This window comes from Podarcis erhardii (assembly GCF_964252035.2).
Source record: "Podarcis erhardii genome assembly, chromosome: 2".
In the NCBI taxonomy this organism is placed as follows: Eukaryota; Metazoa; Chordata; class Lepidosauria; order Squamata; family Lacertidae; genus Podarcis; species Podarcis erhardii.
The window spans coordinates 126,765,786-126,771,583 of record NC_138498.1 but is presented as its reverse complement, the minus strand read 5'-3'; positions in this window follow the sequence as shown (position 1 = coordinate 126,771,583).

The following is a 5,798-nucleotide window of genomic DNA, read 5'->3' as shown; positions in this document are numbered from 1 at the left end:
TATTTAGTATCCAGCCTTTCTCCTCCCCTTCAGCAAGATGACACTTTCCCTTCATCTCCCTCCCTAGCCCTGCCTTCAAATCTTATCCACTCAGACAGTTCAATATGACTCTTATAATGATCGTCTAATAATCCAAATTGGTATTTCTCCAGTTTCTCGGTCCAGTTTCTGTAAAGCCTTATTAAAACTGTTCCAACGAATCTCAGCCGAGTCACAATCCAAAATTACGGTCTCTTTGAATGTTCATCCAATCCTGCTTCCTCTTCTTTCCCTAATCTTTGGACATTTTAATCCACTGGGGATGGGGAAGCAGGCATCTTAATCCCCTTTCCTCAGAGTCTCCCTCATACGAGATCGTAGGTTGCGTGGTTAATCGTTTCCGTTGTTGCAAAGAATCCCCTTTTGCTGGCTGTATATTTACATATATCTGCCAATCCCGATCCTGCTTGCTGGTGGGCGAGCGATTTTCGGCATTCCCCTCCCCCCCCATTACTACCCGTGTAAATTTTGAACCTCATTTTGGGGTCAAAAAAGCTCATCTTATACATGGAAAAATACAGTTGTGTGCCACACACACACACACACATACACCCCCCTGGTTCTCATTTGGAGGAGGAGTGAGAGACAGAGGCACTTTGCTGGCAGAATGGCATTTCCCTCGCCCCTCCTTTCCTCCCAGGAGCTCCTCCTTCCACAACAACCCTGCCAGGCTGGCCTCTTGCATGTCGCCCCCTTTTCAGCAGGCGAAGCTGCAGGGACCACTCCCTTCCTGGCTCTCCAAAAATGGAGGAGGCCTTGGACCCTGGATGAGCCTCAGAGGAGCCTTGAGGGGGGCAGGGAGGGGCTCTCGCCCCTTCCCAGACTTGTCTGCCATCCATTTATTACTACTGTTGATTAAACTTAGGCCCCTCAGGGCTCTGGCACCCGGCACAGTTATTTCAAATGATCTCAAACCCTAAAATGGATTGACAGGTAACTGACAGACGTAGATGATCTCTAGAGAGATAGGGAGTCTCCCGGATGCCCCCCTTGGTTGGGCCTGTGATGGACAGCAGAGCCAGGCCAGTCAGCGGACTTAGTCCCTTAGAAATTTCCTGGAGCCTCGCTCTGATTGGCTGCCAATCCAGCGGGGGGCGGAGCCAGCCCTTTTGGCGGGAAAAGGCAAGGCGCCTTTTCTGAGGGGGGAGCTTGGAGGGGAAGGTGGGGAGGAGAGGAAGAGGAGTCAGGCGGGAGTTGAAGGGGAGAAGCTGGGGGGAGGGAAGGGAGACCCCCAAGAAGGAGGGCTGAGGGGACCCCCTGGGTGTGGGGGGCGGACTGAGAGGGGGAGTGGAGGGAGACCCCCAAGAAGGAGGGCTGAGGGGACCCCCTGGGTGTGGGGGGCGGACTGAGAGGGGGAGTGGAGGGAGACCCCCAAGAAGAAGGGCTGAGGGGACCCCTGGGTGTGGGGAGCGGACTGAGAGGGGGGAGCGGAGGGAGACCCCCAAGAAGGAGGGCTGAGGGGACCCCCTGGGTGTGGGGGCAGACTGAGAGGGGAGCGGAGGGAGACCCCAAGAAGGAGGGCTGAGGGGACCCCCTGGGTGTGGGGGGCGGATTGAGAGGGGGAGCGGAGGGAGACCCCCAAGAAGGAGGGCTGAGGGGACCCCCTGGGTGTGGGGGGCAGACTGAGAGGGGGAGCGGAGGGAGACCCCCAAGAAGGAGGGCTGAGGGGACCCCCTGGGTGTGGGGGGCAGACTGAGAGGGGGGAGGGAAGGGAGACCCCCAAGAAGGAGGGCTGAGGGAACCTCCTGGGTGTGGGGGGCGGACTGAGAGGGGGGAGCGGAGGGAGACCCCCAAGAAGAAGGGCTGAGGGGACCCCCTGGGTGTGGGGGGCAGACTGAGAGGGGGGCGGAGGGAGACCCCCAAGAAGGAGGGCTGAGGGACCCCCTGGGTGTGGGGGCGGACTGAGAGGGGGAGTGGAAGGAGACCCCCAAGAAGGAGGGCTGAGGGGACCCCCTGGGTGTGGGGGGCGGACTGAGAGGGGGCAGCGGAGGGAGACCCCCAAGAAGGAGGGCTGAGGGGACCCCCTGGGTGTGGGGGGCGGACTGAGAGGGGGCAGCGGAGGGAGACCCCCAAGAAGGAGGGCTGAGGGGACCCCCTGGGTGTGGGGGGCGGACTGAGAGGGGAAAAGGGCCCCCAAGTCTGACTCCAGAGCCTGGAAGAGCCAAGCTGGGCCTGCCAGCCTCCAAGTCCAAGGGAAGGAGGCGTCTCCGGACCCCAGCTTGGCCTCCCCAATTCAGTGGGGCTGCCCCAGGGAAGATGGGGAGCTGGAGGGAAGACTCTGGAGCTGCGGGCGCCGGACTTGGAAGGGTCTCCCTTGGGGGGATCTGGGATTCCTCTTCCTCCCTGGCGCCTGCTCTCGAGGAGGATGCTGTTTCCCTTGCAGGAGACTCCTGGGGAAGCCCCGTCTCCCTGGCGCGGAGTCTGGCTCCGAGGGGGGGGGCAGAGGGGAGAGGGAGGGCTAGGCTTGGCAAGGGTTAAGAGGAGAAGGGGTTAAGTGATCCCCTTCATGGATCACTGCCTTGCCGTGGCGAAGGGGCTTGAAGAACTCAGAGAAGCTATGAACTACGACGAGCAGGGCACACAAGATGAACAGGTCATAGTGGAGAGTTTTGACCAAACGTGATCCACCTGGAGGAGGAACCGGCCAGCCACTCCAGTATCCCTGCCAAGAAAACTCCATGGGCAAAGACAACAGACATATAAAAGTTATGACGCTGGAAGATGAGCCCCTCAGGTCGGAAGGCGTCCAACATGCTACTGGGGAAGAGCGGAGGGCAAGTACAAGTAGATCCAGAGCTGATGAAGCGACTGGGCCAAAGCCGAAAGGACGCGCAGTTGCGGATATGCCTGGAAGCGAAAGGAAAGTCCAATGCTGTAAAGAAAAATATTGCATAGGAACCTGGAATGTAAGAACCATGAACCTGGGTAAGTTGGAGGTGGTCAAAAATGAGATGGCAAGAATAAATATTGACATCCTGGGCATCAGTGAACTAAAATGGACGGGAATGGGCGAATTCAGTTCGGATGACCATCATATCTACTACTGTGGGCAAGAAACCCGTAAAAGAAATGGAGTGGCCCTCATAGTCAACAAAAGAGTGGCGAAAGCTGTGCTGGGATGCAATCTCAGAAATGATAGAATGATCTCGATACGAATCCAAGGCAGACCTTTTAACATCACAGTAATCCAAGTTTATGCACCAACTACTGGTGCTGAAGAAACTGAAATTGACCAATTCTATGAAGACTTACAACACCTTATAGAAGTGACACCAAAGAAGGATGTTCTTCTCATTATAGGGGATTGGAATGCTAAAGTAGGGAGGCAAGAGATAAAAGGAACAACTGGCAAGTTTGGCCTTGGAGATCAAAATGAAGCAGGGCAAAGGCTAATAGAGTTCTGTCAAGAGAACAAGCTGGTCATCACAAACACGCTTTTCCAACAACACAAGAGACGACTCTACACATGGACATCACCAGATGGGCAGCATCGAAATCAGATTGATTATATTCTCTGCAGCCAAAGATGGAGAAGCTCTATACAGTCAGCAAAAACAAGACCTGGAGCTGACTGTGGCTCAGATCATCAGCTTCTTATAGCAAAATTCAAGCTTAAACTGAAGAAAGTAGGAAAAACCACTGGGCCGGTAAGATACAATCTAAATCAAATCCCTTATGAATACACAGTGGAAGTAAGGAACAGGTTTAAGGATTTAGATTTGGTGGACAGAGTGCCTGAAGAACTATGGATGGAGGCTCTTAACATTGTGCAGGAGGCAGCAACTAAAACCATCCCAATGAAAAGGAAATGCAAGAAAGCAAAGTGGCTGTCCAACGAGGCCTTACAAATAGCGGAGGAGAGAAGGCAAGCAAAATGCGAGGGAGATAGTGAAAGATACAGGAAATTGAATGCATATTTCCAAAAAATAGCAAGGAGAGACAAGAAGGCCTTCTTAAACGAGCAATGCAAAGAAATAGAGGAAAACAATAGAATGGGAAAAACAAGAGATCTGTTCAAGAAAATTGGAGATATGAAAGGAACATTTTGTACAAAGATTTCCGTAATAAAAGACAAAAGTGGAAAGGACCTAACAGAAGCAGAAGACATCAGGAAGAGGTGGCAAGAATACACAGAGGAACTATACCAGAAAGAAATTGATGTCTCATATACCCCAGGTAGTGTGGTTGCTGACCTTGAGCCAGACATCCTGGAAAGTGAAGTCAAATGGGCCTTAGAAAGCATCGCTAATAACAAGGCCAGTGGAAGTGATGGTATTCCAGCTGAACTATTTAAAATTTTAAAAGATGATGCTGTTAAGGTGCTACACTCAATATGCCAGCAAATTTGGAAAACTCAGCAGTGGCCAGAAGATTGGAGAAGATCAGTCTACATCCCAGTCCCAAAGAAGGGCAGTGCCAAAGAATGCTCCAACTACCGCACAATTGCACTCATTTCACACGCTAGCAAGGTTATGCTTAAAATTCTACAAGGAAGGCTTAAGGAGTATGTGGACCGAGAACTCCCAGAAGTGCAAGCTGGATTTAGAAGAGGCAGAGGAACCAGAGACCAAATTGCAAACATGCGCTGGATTATGGAGAAAGCTAGAGAGTTCCAGAAAGACATCTACTTCTGCTTCATTGCCTTTGACTGTGTCGACCACAGCAAACTATGGCAAGTTCTTAAAGAAATGGGAGTGCCTGATCACCTCATCTGTCTCTTGAGAAATCTCTATGTGGGACAAGAAGCTAGAACTGGATATGGAACAACTGATTGGTTCAAAATTGGGAAAGGAGTACGACAAGGCTGTATGTTGTCTCCCTGCTTATTTAATTTATATGCAGAATACATCATGCGAAAGGCTGGGCTGGATGAATCCCAAGCTGGAATTAAGATTGCCAGAAGAAATATCAACAACCTCAGATATGCAGATGACACAACCTTGATGGCAGAAAGTGAGGAGGAATTAAAGAACCTTTTAATGAGGGTGAAAGAGGAGAGCGCAAAATATGGTCTGAAGCTCAACATCAAAAAAACGAAGATCATGGCCACTGGTCCCATCACCTTCTGGCAAATAGAAGGGGAAGAAATGGAGGCAGTGAGAGATTTTACTTCTTGGGTTCCATGATCACTGCAGATGGTGACAGCAGCCACAAAATTAAAAGACGCCTGCTTCTTGGGAGAAGGGCAATGTCAGGCCTAGACAGCATCTTGAGAAGCAGAGACGTCAGCTTGCCAACAAAGGTCCGTATAGTTAAAGCCATGGTTTTCCCAGTAGTGATGTATGGAAGTGAGAGCTGGACCATAAAGAAGGCTGATCGCTGAAGAATTGATGCTTTTGAATTATGGTGCTGGAGGAGACTCTTGAGAGTCCCATGGACTGCAAGAAGATCAAACGCATCCATTCTAAAGGAAATCAGCCCTGAGTGCTCACTGGAAGGACAGATCCTGAAGCTGAGGCTCCAGTACTTTGGCCACCTCATGAGAAGAGAAGACTCCCTGGAGAAGACACTGATGCTGGGAAAGATGGAGGGCACAAGGAGAAGGGGGAGACAGAGGACGAGGTGGCTGGATGGTGTTTTTGGGGTTACCAGCATGAGTTTGACCAAACTGCGGGAGGTAGTGGAGGACAGAGGTGCCTGGCGTGCTCTGGTCCATGGGGTCACGAACTAAACGACTAAACAACAACAACAACAAAAGAGGAGCAGAGCTGGAGTCCTAGAGAGGCCAGGAAGTGGAGGGGTGAAGGTCCTCCCTCCCC